Below are 14,666 nucleotides of genomic sequence, written 5' to 3' on the forward strand. Positions count from 1 at the left end.
TTTGACTTTTTCTTCTGAAGCATTTCTTGGGCTATTCAAAGCCCCTCGCCTTCCCAGACCAGCCTGGCCAAACTGCCTCGAAAGCCTGAAGTCTTCTCAGGGCTTTGGGAAATGAAGGCGGCAGCCTTCATGGACTGGGGATAAGATTCCTCCACTGTATCTGGAATCGTCCTACTTGATTAACATTATTTCATTAAAGCAGAACTCTGTGCCCAGGTTCAATGCTCTTCGTTCACCTAGCCAAGCCCAGAAAGGCAGGAGAGCACATGTAGACAATAACATGGCCTCCTCCCCTTATGACCGGAATAACCTTCAAACTGGTGTGAGAATTCCTTACTTACCAAATTGTTAGGAGTCTCTGAACACATCAGGGTAGCCCGTGACCTGGGCAAATGGAGTCAACTCTCCTCCTTCACCTTCACATGCACTTAATTTCACCAACGTGGAAAAGCACTTTACAAAGTACGCTCCATAAATGATAGGGGAAGGAAACAATATTCTTAAATTCATGCTAGAAAATGACAAGTTGCTTTCAGGCTTGTAATGCCTAAGGACAGCCAGGCTTGGAGCATCAAGCTTCATAAATCAGGATGGCAAACACCAGCTGCAGAATTTGCCAAGTGCAAGTCCAAGATGAAATGTAAGAAAAGAAAACAAAGACATAAAGAAGAGAAAGATATGCCAGCAGGCTTGTCCCTTTTGCACCCTCAGCCATATTGGGGAAGCTTTCATTTTGCCTCTGTCGTTCTTTAAATTTTGATATTTCAGTTAAAATTACGAATGAAAGGAGAGATGGCTGAAGCATTTGTAAGCTGTTCCAAATGTAAGACTGTGCTAAACACTGGGGATTCAATTAAAGAAGTGCCAGTCCTTGCTCTCAAAGGGCTCTCCTTCTAATCAGGGAGACATTACTGTATGGTAGAGGGAGAGGTCCTGTGGGCTGAGGGTGCAGTGACAAAGCAAGTGGTGATGTGCCTTCTTTAATGTCACTTCCCCTGTTAAAATCAATCTATTATGTTCAACTATTTGACAATGTCAAGGATTTGGTTAGGTGAACCTTCTTTGGAGGGTTTTCAGAAATTGTGTCTATAGCCAGAGCAGAGTGTCTCCAAAGGTACTGCTCCCCAGGATGAGGGCTGGAGGCACTAGTATGGAAGGAATGTTTTGAAAGGCTTGTGGACTCCGTATTCTAAGCTGCCCCATCAAGATCTGACGTCTAAGAGGATACATGGTGGGCAGGTTAATGTTAGAAGTTTGACTTGCTTGGTGTGTGCTATCTCTTTTTCAGGGTACCTGCTGCTTCAGCTAGTCCTCTTTAATAATCCTATGTGTGACAGTGGCTACTAGTAGGTGAGGATGGTTGACCCATCTGCCATAAGAATTCCCTCTCTGGAAGGTGGCTGTGAGGAGTGTGGAGGAGGCAGCATTCAGGTTCTAAGAGGAGAGGAGTGCTACCACTCCCAGAATCATTGTATCTATTGTAAACTAACAGCCAAAATAATTTTGAATGTAATTATCATGAAATCTGAGGGGTGTATAATTGAAAATCTGTTACCCAGAAAAGAACTACATTTCCCAGGAGCCCACTGACTTCCTGTCATTATGTACTTCCTGTAGATAGGGGATATTAGGCAGGGATGTGGAAGGTCCCTCCTCTTTACTTCTGGTCCCAAGATTAGAGGTGGTAAGGCAGGTGTTTAAACTGGCTGATCAGCCATGGGCACATGGTCTTTATTTTGTATCTTCTTTATTCCTTGATTTCTAATGATCATTAATAAATCTCTTAAAATACAACATTTTTATTATTGAGATTTAATTTTAACTTTTACATTGATGGCAACCACTAGTCAGAGAAGAACCTCTCCATTTTTTAAGATAGCCTAGATAATTTTTTAAAGCCACATTTCTCCTACCAAGGCTTTTTGCCCGACCCACCCACCCTTGCAAACTCCAACTCTCTTTGGAGCTGCTACATTTTTCTTTTCCTACTTTTTTCCCAGTTGCTTGCTCCTTTTAGTAGGGGATTCTTGGTGAAGAAGAGATAAACAGCTTCTCTAGCCCAACTGATTGAGTCCTTTCTTCCTCCTTCCTCCTTTGTTCCTCGCTGCTGACTCTGGCATTGCTGATACTGCCTGCTTCCTCCTGACCTTCTCAACCCAGATCACTCACCAGTCCCAGACCCCAGAAATCCTCCTCCTGATCTCCGGTTCCACTCCTAAATCAGCCTCCACCCCAACCAGACCCTGACCACTGTTGCTGCCCTTGCTGGACTGATTGTTGCCACCAAGAAGCTAGGAGTCCTTGGAGTCACTCCTCAGGGCAGATGGTAAAAAAAAAAACAAAAAAAAAACAACTGAGTATCTTTTCCCTTAGGCAATGATTAGCCTCCTAACTCCCTCTGGGGAAACTAGCATTTTACCTCAGGGGTGACAGGGAGAAGGAAGAGACTCTTCCAAACAGGAAGTTGATTACAATCGTGGCTTAGTCTATGAAAGAGAAGTACATTACCTATTTCAAACAGCTTCCAGCTTTAGGATTTTTTTTTCCTACCACTGATCCTTTCAATTATCTTGCCTGAGATTCAGGGCAGAAATTCATCCCCCTACAACCCTTTGCCCTTTGGGACCTTCTCAACACCCAGTAGCCTATTATTCAGCCAAGCTAGATCCAGTAGCTGCCGGAGCACCACCATGCCTTAAAGGAGTAGCTGCCATGGCTCAATAGAAACCAAATCAGCTGATCTGGTATTGGGATGCCCACTGACCATAATGTGTCCACACAAGGTTGAGGCATTGTTATTAAGACATAGGACACAGGCCATTTACTGACCAAAGGATTACTAGTTTGAAATAACACTACTAAACAATGAACACATAACACTAAAATGCTTTGAAGCACTTAATCCTGCAACCTTGCTTCCTGATTTGCCAACTTCTGGAGAGCCTTTACATGATTGTACATCTTTAGTGTCCATTGTTGATAAATCTCATAATGATTTACTGGACACCCCATTGGATAATTTGGATTTAATAATATTTACAGATGGTTCTTCATTTATGAGAGATGGTGTGGCTATACAGGAGCTGCAGTAGTTAATGAACTTGCTCTCTGGTCAGCTTCCTTACTCTCAAATGTAAGCACACAAGGTGCAGAACTCACAGCATTGAAACACACCTGTACCACTGCAAAGGATAAATGAGTCACAATTTACACAGATTCCCACTACGCCTTTGGCATATGTCACGCTGTTGGCATGCTCTGACTCTAAGGAAGATTTTTAACCTCTACTGGAAAATCTATAGCTTATGCAGAAATTATTAATGAAGTTCTTTCTGCTCTCTAGCTGCCTGAAGCCATAGCTATAGTTCATTGCTCTGACATACAGGTGGCAATAGTCCTGTCTCCAGGGGAAATAACCAAGTAGATATTGCAGCCAAACTAGCAGCATTAGAAAGACCTGAATTAATTTTGTCACTAACAATTACAATTGATCTACCCCTTTCCTATAATGATAAGGAAGTGGGAATATAGAAGCAAAAATTTAAAGCAAAACAGATTAATGGAATATGGGTGTCATCTGAAGGAAAACCCCTGCTCCCTAGAAGTTTTTATCAACAAATTTGCCAATCTATTCATAAAAATGGTCATTTTGGCACCCAGGGCATTGGCATTGTGGACTCTGTTAAAAGAGTATGGATAGCCCCTGGTATAACTACTATATATTATGTACAGCCTGCCCTACCTGCTAGGCCTTTAATCAACATGCCTTTTGTATCAAAACCTTCAGTGGACCTCCTCTCTCTTACACATCATTTGAACATTTACAAATTGATTTTATCTCTATGCCAAAAGCTGGACAGTATAAATTTTGTCTGGTTATATTCAATCAGATGATCAGATGGACTGAAGCATTCCCTACTGCTCAGGCCACATTGCCAAAATCCTTTTAAAAGAAATTATTCCCCATTTTGGTCTACCAGCACATATTGACTCGGATAGAGGAACTCATTTTACCAATTCAGTCTTATCACAAATTTATTCATGTTTGGGGATAACTCCTAAATTTCATACACCATATCATTCCCAGAGCTCCAAACAAGTTGAACAAATGAATAAATAAAGAACTTAAAACTATGATTGGAAAATTGTGCATGGAGACTCATTTGAAATGGCCTGAAATTCTACCTCTGGCCCTATTTTATCTCAGAGGCACACCCTGAGGTGATTTATACATCTCACCATTTGAGATGCTATTTGGATATCCACCTATTCAGGCACAACCATTTACCTCTGTCTATACCTCATTGTTAGGAGGGAATACAACCCTTGGTACATATATTAGACAATTACAAACAAAATTGAGAGAATTCCATGACATTGGTGCTGCTCTTCAAGCAGGCCCCGTAGACTTTTCGCTTCATGATTTAAACCCCAGTGATGGTGTGTATGTAAAGAATTTCAAACATACTGGGTCAACCGAACCTGCTTATGATGGACCATTCCAAGTCCTATTAACTACACCTACAGCTATTAAAATTGGGGAGAGGGACTCATAGATTCATTATAGCCATGTAAAATGAGTACCCTCTGTTGATAATGAATAATTGACTATATTGATAGCATTTAACTATTGATTATGATAAGACTTCCCTATTGATGGATCTGTACTATTTTATGGCACTTTATTTGTGCCATACAGTATTTTATTTTATTTTTTCCTCTTTTTCTTTCTCTTATTTTTGCATTGAAGCACATGTCACCATTATTGGGATTTTCTTTAACTTTTTTTTAATTTCTCAGTAATATAAGTTTAAAATATATTTGCTTTAATGTCAATGCATACCCAAAAAGCTTTAGACTATAAAACTGATGCCATTTATTGTTTTAAAAAATTATGGGACTTTGCTTAATGATTCTGTCTGATTCCAGGTCGAGAGAATACAAAAAAGCCATTGCACAGTGCCAAAGAAGCACAAAGCTAAACTGCCTAGTGTCAATTGAGCACAAGGTCAAGTTTTCATTTCACTCCCATCATGATTTGCCTCCAAATGATTTTGCCAGCTTTATTCCACATTATTCCACTTCTCCCATACTTCACAGGTAAGTCACACTGACTTTCTCTCAGCTTCTTACTCATAACATCATATTTTCTCCCTGTGCCTTTGCCCTGTTCAACCCTCATGCCTACAATGCTCTCCCTCCTACTCACCTCCCCCTATTATCCCTTACATTTTTCAAAAGTCAACTCAAATGTCATCTTCCTCTTGGAATATTTCCTGACACCCCCAGCTGCTCCCGTGTATTCCCTCACTCTCCCTATATTTCTCTGAATAATAATTTTAAATCATGCATGCATATATATGTATGTATTCTATAATCAACTTATTATATATATATATATAATTAACTTTTGGATAGCAGAGATTGTTTCCTTTTGTGTTTTATCCTAAGTACCTATCAAAGTTAAGGGTTAGGTACTATGTCTTACCTGATCAATTCTGCTTCCCATTTCTCCCTTGGATGGCCTGCTGCTTCAGCTGGGCTGGCCTGCCTGCCTAGTACTAATGCTCCAAAGTACAGTCTACAGCTTTCTCTTCATTTTCAGTGGATCAGAGACAGTGCAGTGTGGTGGTAAGAGCACTAGATTTTGAACTGAAGAACCTTGGTTGTAATGCTCTTTCTACTACATCTCTATATTCAGGTATGAATAAACCACCTCTCTATGCATATTACTCTCATCACTAGAATGAAGAAGTCATATTAAATGGTTTCTGTCATTTTTCAGCTCTATATTCTGTGATCATTGATTTATCAACATTAGTGATTCCATTTTACATGATTGCTTGAATGAAAAACAGGTTCTAGGTGGGGGAAAGAGAGTTAAAAGAAATTGGAGAATTCTTAAGTGATTGATGAAAGGTTCCTATAAGGATTATTACCTACAGGATTTCAAGATTCCAGAATGGGCAGGGGCACATAGATTTGTTATTGACTTAAGTCACACCTCTCTCCATGTTCTAGAACACAGTTTAAGGTATTTTAAAAAATATCTTGATTCATCCTCTGAATTTAGCTAGGTCGGCCCTCAAAGAATACATGTAGACCTTACCTATCAAACTACCAAAATAATTTTTATAGCATTAGAAAAAATATAACAAAGTTCATCTGGAAGAATAAGAAATCAAGAATATCAAGGGAAATGATGGGAAAAAATGTGAAGGGTGGGGGCCTAGCAGTACCAGATCTTAAATTGTATTATAAAGCAGTGATCACCAAAACAATGTAGTACTGACTAAGACACAGAAGGGAGGATCAATGGAACAGACTAGGGGTTAATGATCTCAGCAAGCTAGTGTTCAATAAACCCAAAGATCTGAGCTTTTTGGACAAGAACCCACTATTTGACAAAAACTTCTGGGAAAATTGGAAAACTATATGGGAGAAATTAGGCTTAGATCAACATCTTATACCCTATTTCAAGATAAAATCAAAATGGGTAAATGACTTAAATATAAAGAGTGAAATCATAAGTAAATTAGGTGAACATAGAATAGTATACCTGTTAGATCTGTGGGAAAGTAAAGAATCTAAGAACAAGCAGGAGATATAGAGCATTACAAAATGTAAAATGAATGACTTTGATTACATCAACTTAAAAAGGTTTGGAATGGACAAAACCAATGCAACCAAAATTAGAAGGAAAGCAACAGACTTGAGAACATTTTTATAACAAAACTCTCTGACAAAGATTTACTTTCCCAAATATATAAGAAACTAAGTCAAATTTACAAAAAATCAAGCTATTCCCCAATTGACAAATGGTCAAGAAACATGAAGAGGCAGTTTTCAGATGAAGAAATCAAAACTATCAATAAGCACATGAAAAAGTGTTCTAAATCCCTCCTGATTAGAGAAATGCAAATTAAAACAATTCTGAGGTAACATTTTACACCTAGCAGACTGGCCAATATGGTAGGAAGGGAAAATGATAAATGCTGGAGAGGATGTGGCAAAATTGGGACACTAATACGCTGTTGGTGGAGTTGTGAATTGGTCCAACCATTCTGAAGGACAATTTGGAACTATGCACAAAGGGCTTTAATAGAATGCCTACCAAAGCTTTGACCTTGTGTAAGATGGTAATTTGGTCCAGTGCTAAGGTTAATTGAGTCTTGAATCTGTTTAACTGCTCCTCCCTAGCCTAAGGGAAAGATGGATTCCCTCAGGTCTGCAGTTCACTGACAAAAGTGATCTGAGTTTCTTGTAAACAAAAATAGATTTATTAAAGTAGGTATTCAGGAGTTTAGGAAGGATACTGGGCTAGGAAGGTTCCTAATCTTTTCCCAAATCTATCTATCCCAGTTTCCTCTGATCCTTGTGGATCTCTTCAGTGTCTAACACTGTTGGACCTACTCTGCCTCCCTCTCTATCTAGATCCCACCTTCCGGTCTAAATAAACTAGTCTAAGCTCATCCAAGCAGTCTTTGAATTAAGGTCAGAACTAGTTGATCAATCAGGAGGATGGTGATAGAAATGACCTAGCCATCACAGGCTGAGCCCACTTGAGGTAACTCAGAAGTCCAAGTAAATTTCACTGTTAATGTCTTCTTGGGGGTCAATAGATGTCAATGAGATGTCTGGGTTCAATCGGGAGCAACAGGAACCAAATTAGGCAATTTGGGTTGATTTCCCACTCGGTCTGGAAAAAGTTCAGTTCAGGAGCTGTGTCCTTCTCCATGAACTCCTCACTCTCCCCCAAGTGCCATCCAGGCTCTCAGACCCCCCTCACTGAGAATTCCAAGCTCCCTTGGACATTCTCTTTTCTGCATCTAGCATACTTCTGTATCCTCATCTCTGGCCCTCCACATTTTACCCAAATTCCCCCCTTTCACTGGCCATAGCACTGCTGGGTTTGTACCCCAAAGAGATAACAAGGAAAAAGACTTGTACAAGAACATTCATAGCTGCGCTCTTTGTGGTGGCCAAAAATTGGAAAATGAGGGGCTGCCCTTCCATTGGGGAATGGCTGAACACATTGTGGTATCTGATGGTGATGGAATACTCTTGTGCTAAAAGGAATAATGAACTGGAGGGATTCCATGTGAACTGGAACAACCTCCAGGAATGGATGCAGAGCAAAAGGAGCAGAACCAGGAGAACATTGTACACAGAGACGGATACATTGAAGCACAATCGAATGTAACTGACTTCTCTACTAGCAGCAATGCAATGACCCAGGACAATTCTGAGGGACTCATGAGAAAGAAAGTATCCACATCCAGAGGAAGAACTGTGGGAGCAGAAACAGAAGAAAAACATATAATCAATCATATGATATGATTCAATAGGGATAGGAATAGGATTTTGATGTTTAAAAGATCATTCTATTACAAATATGAGTAACACAGAAATAGGTTTTGAACAATGACACTTGTATAACCCAGTGGAATTGCTTGTCAACTCCAGGAGTGGGGAGGGAAGAGGGAAGGAAAGGGTAGAAAATCATGAATCATGCAACCATGGAAATATATTCAAACTTTCAAAAACTTCAAAAAAAATACATGTAGAGTACCTCACAGGTGGAAACTTTAGATTTTTCCATCATGGTGAGGCCTTCTAGAGCTTGGGTCACCTTTGCTTCCAAATCCCAGGATTATCTAGACACTTAAATGACATTCTGTTGAATAATGTGAGAATAAGAGAACACACACCAACCAAGAAGCCACTATCTCTGCTAAGAACCAAAGAATAAATAGACTTATAGTGAGAAAAGTATTATTTGAAATAATGGTCTTCTAGATCGCATTAATCACTATTTCTACTGTAGCCAGCTAGTTAGTACACCTAGAATTCCAGTGCCTTCACTCTAGTGTTCTAGATTGCTTAGTTTCCAATGGCATAACAGACTTACAAGATAGAGTTTTCAGAAAGTTCTAGTTCTGCTTTGTTATAGAAATCCCAAGCCAGAAGTGTTCTTGTGTCAAACCAAATTGAGAATACTAAAGTGAAAGCCACTCTATGCTCCTGGCCTTGAATAAGTGCTTAACTTCACAGGGAAAAAACACCATGTGTTCAGAGAATGTAATTCTACCCCTAGAAGGACTGGAGACTGACTACAGAACACTCTGGAAAAGGGAGGGGTACATAAAGCCATGGGAATGCAAAAGGAACAAGTCCTCTTCCCATCATCCTATAGGTCCTGGGATCTTAGTCTTCTGTCCTGAATGAGCATGCAGTCACAGCACCTCAGAATTAGAAAGGGCCTCAATAGTGCAGTGGGCAAGGGACCAGGAAGATCTCAATCACTCCCCAAATATACTTGAGAGTCACCTTCTACTTGGCAATGAGGGCAGCCTGACCATCCTGTCCACACTGCCTACTGAGGTTGAGCTCAGATCACCAATGTAGATTTTGTCATTGTCATTGTTATTGAATTCATTTCCCCTGACAGTTCCTCACTGCAGCTTCCCATTGCTTCGATTGCCACTCTTGGCAGCCAAGCAGAATGAGCCTTCCACATGCTATTTTAAATACTTCAAGGCAGTTACCATGTCCCTCATCCCAGGTGAGAATAGTCTGGATCTCTCTGCTGTCACCCAGCATGTCAGCTCTTCCTCTCTGAGTTGTGTCATCTGTAATTTGACAAGTGTACCAGCTATGTCTTTATCCAGATCAATAGAAATGTGAGCAGACCAGACCATGGACAGAGCCCAGGAGTTAAGCATTCACTTCACCCACTGACGGTCTTCGAGGATTGCAGTTTGGATGGTTGTTTGCTGTTGCTTTTTAACAGACTGTAGCTCACTCTATGGGGTAGCTGGGCTATCATCTGTCACTGACTGAAAGAAATGACCAACCAGTAAGAAGAAAAGTCTCGTTTTGTTTTAACCTCCAGAATTCTCTATAAAATGCATCTGCCTTTGGGCCAAACAAACTGTAAGCCTTTCTGAGCTGCCAGAGTCCCTTGGTCCACAGTCTTACACATGGGACACCGACTCATTTTAATAGGATTCTTTGCCATGTGCACATTGTTTTCACAGCAACCCTGTGAAATGTTTCCTAAAGCCCATCTATCCTTATTACAGAGGAGGAAGCTGAGGCTCCCACAGCTTCGATGGCTTGTGCCTGGTCACAGGTGTGGCAGAGTCTGCATCTGAGCTAAGGGTTCTCCAAAGCCAGAACTCTTGCCCCTTCCCTTGACTGCTTCCTTAAAATATGTGATTTCTAATTATTCAAGGAAAGAGAATCCAGGAGCCACGAGCTGTTGTAGAATTTGAACTTTGAACCACTGTGTGGTGTGGCTGTTCTCACACCTTCCATGTAATGAGGCTGCTCAGAGCATCCCTTCTAATGGGCTATACCAGGCTGTTCATTATTTCTGCTGCCAATCTACGGCAACACTTCAGCTGGCCTTCTCCTGTCTGTCTGCAAGGGCCAATAAAAGGATGATTGCTTAGAAGTCGCGTCCTTCAATAACAGATGACAACAACATAGCAATAAGACCAATAATTGGAATGTGGAAAGTGCATCAAGCTTTCAGAGCACTTTCCATATACCACGTGTCTGGTTTCTACTAACTACCCGGTATATCCAATGTACAAGCACGATGATCTCAATTACATTCTCAACAAACAAAGAAACTGAGTTTCAGAGAGATGACGTGACTTACAACTAACAGCTAAGCCTTGGAGATTGGAATCAAATCGAATTATCTCCTGATTACAAGATGAGTGCTCTTGAAAAATGCTATTTACCCCACACGAGATAGTTATGGGCCAAGCATTGAGGTTGAATTCATGATGGTAAATGGTGTGTGCTCCTAGAGGTGATTGCATTCTTTCTTACTTCCCTGTTTGAGAGGACATTTTTGATTGGTAATTTGGGAAGGCGCTTTCTAAGAACAGTGAATGGTCATTAGGAGCGTTGTGTCATCTTCTTCAAGCTTCTGCTAGAGAAATACTCAAAGCATACAAACCAACAGATCTCCAAAGTGGAATTTCAACTGATCGACATCCCCCTCAGAGAAGATCTAAAATCACCAATAATGAGAAAAAATGTAAATCATAAGAATTTGACAAAGGAGGGGAATAAACAACGGTGGGGAGGTTATAAAAAGATCAGCCTAGTAACACAATGCTGGCAGAGCTGTGAATGGGCACAAATATTTGGGAAAGTATTTTAGAATGATGCAAATAAGTGGTCAAGATGGCCTTTGTCTTTGATTCAAAGATGTTCCCTATTTGGGGAACTGGTTAAATAAATTGGGGCATGTGAAGTTAATGGATTAGGGCCGTGCTAAAAGACGTGAATGTAGAGAAGTACATAAATATTTACATGTAGGGATGAAAAATGAAAGAAGCAGAACCAGGAAAATAATATACACGATGAATACCACCATGGAACTGGAAAAGGAAAAAATAATCCTGAAAAGCCAATCCAGATTGGTTATTGCAGATTTAGAATAACCAAGCTCAGGCCACTAGAAAGATATAGGAGAAGATACCTTCTCTTGCTCCTTTATAGAGATTAGACTATAAGAGGCACAGGCTTTGAGTATTGTATATGGTATAAGACCTCTTCAATGTGAGATTTTATTGATTATTTATCTTTCTCTTTTTTAAAGACAATTCTTTGTTGTAAGAGCTAGCTCTGTGAATAAGGGAAAGGGAAAGGATATGGGTGCAACCCAAGCAATTTAGAATGAAAAGACAATAAGAAAAACCTATTTTTAAAAAGAGAACTGTCTGCCATTCCAAAGAAGATATGAGAGAATGTGGCCTCCTTTCTTCTTGAAGGGATGGAGAACTATGAGTGTAGAAGATTATGTATGCCACCACTCTTTATTCATGCATTCATTAATTTTGGTGAATTTCTTTTTGTCTCTCTTTTTCAATTTATACTTTATTTAATGGGAGGGGATGCTCAATGGTTTGGAGAGAGGGAAAGCAGATATTTTAAAATAATATTCCAATTTCTATTTTAAGATACATTAGGAGAAGGACTCCTTTCTTCCCCAGGTGGGAGAATCCCTTTCTTTCTTCCCTCTCCAGAAGATAGATTTCCTTCCTTCATTCCCTCTTTCCATTCCTTGCAGCCAACATCTCCAACCTTATCATAGACTCTCCTTTCCACAGTCTCCTTTTTCCTGTCCTATAGGTCTTTTAGCATTTTCCACCAAAGGTCCAGTCTTCTTCTACAAAAGAGTTGTCCCCAGGCTTAGAATTCTCTTTGTCCTCATTGCTCTTTCCAAATCCTTAGTTTCACCTGAAGTCCACTCAAGAGGGGTGAAGCCAAGGCAGTGGATTACAACCTGATGCCCAGTTAAGTTCTCCCACTCTTCCGCTGCAAACATCTTTAAAATACTGTTTTGAATCAAATTCAGGGGCAGTAGAGTCCGCAGAAGGTCAGATGGAGACAGCTGTCCAGACTAACATAACTTGGAAGATCCTCCAGAGAGATCTATGGCCGTGGGGTGGATGTAGGCCTAAAGTGTGGCAAGAGCATACATGGTGGTGGTGACAGCAACAGCACAGGGACCTCTCAACCTAGGGAGAGCTGTATCCTGGCACAGGGTATATATAGCTGGTGCTGATTATCAAATCTATGGCCCACAAGCAGTTCTGGCTCAGAATCCCAAGGTGGAAAGGATGCTTATCATCAGTGATGAGGAAGCAGGGGCCTTTGTCACACTCCTGTGAAGATTAAATGAAATCTCTCCCATTTATGAAGATTAAATTTACTCCCCTGCCCATTGGTAGATTTAATCACCAAACGTGTAAACACCCTACTTACAGTTGAGTGGGGAGGTCTATGACCCACATGTGGAATAGTGGGGGATGAATCAGAATCGACTGATTGCCCCCTGGGCAGTCCAAGCAAGGCTTTAGACTATGATTTGTCCACATAACACATGGAGGAAGGCACAGGAAGTGACGCAAAAGAAAGTGTCTTTAAAGGGGAGTTACAACTTCCTGTGGAGGAGACTCATCTGAGATCTTCATCTAAGATCTTCAGAGAGGACTTTTGTCGTCTTCTGGAGTTCTGAGTTCAAGTTGGAGGCTGATGAAGAATCTGCTGACTGGATCTGAGATCCTGTGAGTAGTGAGACTGTCCCTTTGGACTGACACATGGTGAGTGAAAGACTACCTCCTTTCCTGGATTTTCTGACTAGCCTCAGGAGAGACCTACCTCCAGAGAGAGGCTCCCTGAATCTCCAGGTCCTTGACTACAAGGGCGAGGCCTCTCCGTTAAGGACTAAACTCTCCTGCCTGTTTTTGAGCCAGGGGATGGAGCAAAACACTTAGTGCTTAGGCTAGATATCTTACCCTGTCCTCTCTCTGACTTTATGACTTGACTCTTTCTATATTTTGTAAATAAATGGTAAATAAATCTCTTTGTAATTAATTAAATCCTTGGTGACCTTAATTCTGAATAATCCAGCCCAACCTTTTTATATAAGCCCCACTTCCCCCCTTACCCTTCCAAGATCAGGAGCAGGACTGGACCCTTCTTGAAGAAAGACTGGAGAGAAGAGTGGCAAAGCAGTAGTCCCATCTCTCCTTGGAAGCCCTGAAACCTTGCAGACCTCCAACCTACTCACAGGAGCATGGGAAGTCTGTCCATGAGCTTCCTTCCTGCCTCCCCTGGGATGTGCCCTTGTAGAAGGAGGAATGATCTCAATGGCTCTAAGGGCCCGCTGGAGAAAGAAGATCGGTGGCCGGGTCCAAGGCCTAAGGTTCAGGAACTGTCCTGCTTTACTCCAGACCCCCAATTGTATTGCCCAGGTTCTTGGACACTTTGCCTGCTGGCCCGGGCTCATCAGGGTCCAGAGGTCCTGGGCCTTTTGAGTTTCCCAAAACATGGTGGTCCCAATGACTTGGTCCATTGGTAATGATGGCAGCAGTATCCCCATTTTACAGGGGAGCAACGTGGGGCTCAAAGATTGGATAAGAGCCTAGAACAGTGGAAAGAGTTCTAGACGGAGAGAGGAAGGAAATGAGTTCAGATTACTCTGCGCTTGCCTTGTGTGGCGTCGGGGAAGTCAGGTGCCCTGCTGGACTCTGAGGTCCCTTCCAGTTCCAAGTCGGTGAGCCATCTGGAGCCAGACTGACCTCTCCGCCTTTGTCTCCAGCCCCTGAGCTCTTGGCCCTCCACCGCCGCCGCCAGCACAGTCTGTTCGCACAAACATGCTTCTGCCCAGCGACCTTGCGCGGCTTCCCCCTCCAGCGTGGCGCCAGAAGAGTGTCTGGGCTCCCTGGTCCTCGCGGCTCATTTGCAAGCTCAGCCTCCCTCCCCGAATCAGTTCATTCAGAGATTGATGATTCCCATCAAGCCATGCTCTAACGAAGATGCTGCAGATTTTAATTATCTCTTGATACGAGGCGATAAGATTCCAATGATAGAGATTTTTGCTGAAAATATCCTTCTAAAATTGACTTCAGCAGCCCTGGGACGCTCAGCCCCGGAGCCTTGGCCTCCTTAAGCCTTTTACAAACACCTCATTAATCCCCTCCCTGCCCGGCCAGACAAGGATTAATTGTCCTCGTTTCACTGCCGCCTGGCCTTTGCCCAGCACTGACTTTTCCCAGGTACTCCACCCATCAGCAAGAAAGTCGGGCCGGCCAAACCGAGCCGCCACTTCTGAGCAAAAGCACGCTTGCTTGGAG

The sequence above is a fragment of the Monodelphis domestica genome, chromosome 5, assembly GCF_027887165.1.
Source record: "Monodelphis domestica isolate mMonDom1 chromosome 5, mMonDom1.pri, whole genome shotgun sequence".
Taxonomy (NCBI): Eukaryota; Metazoa; Chordata; class Mammalia; order Didelphimorphia; family Didelphidae; genus Monodelphis; species Monodelphis domestica.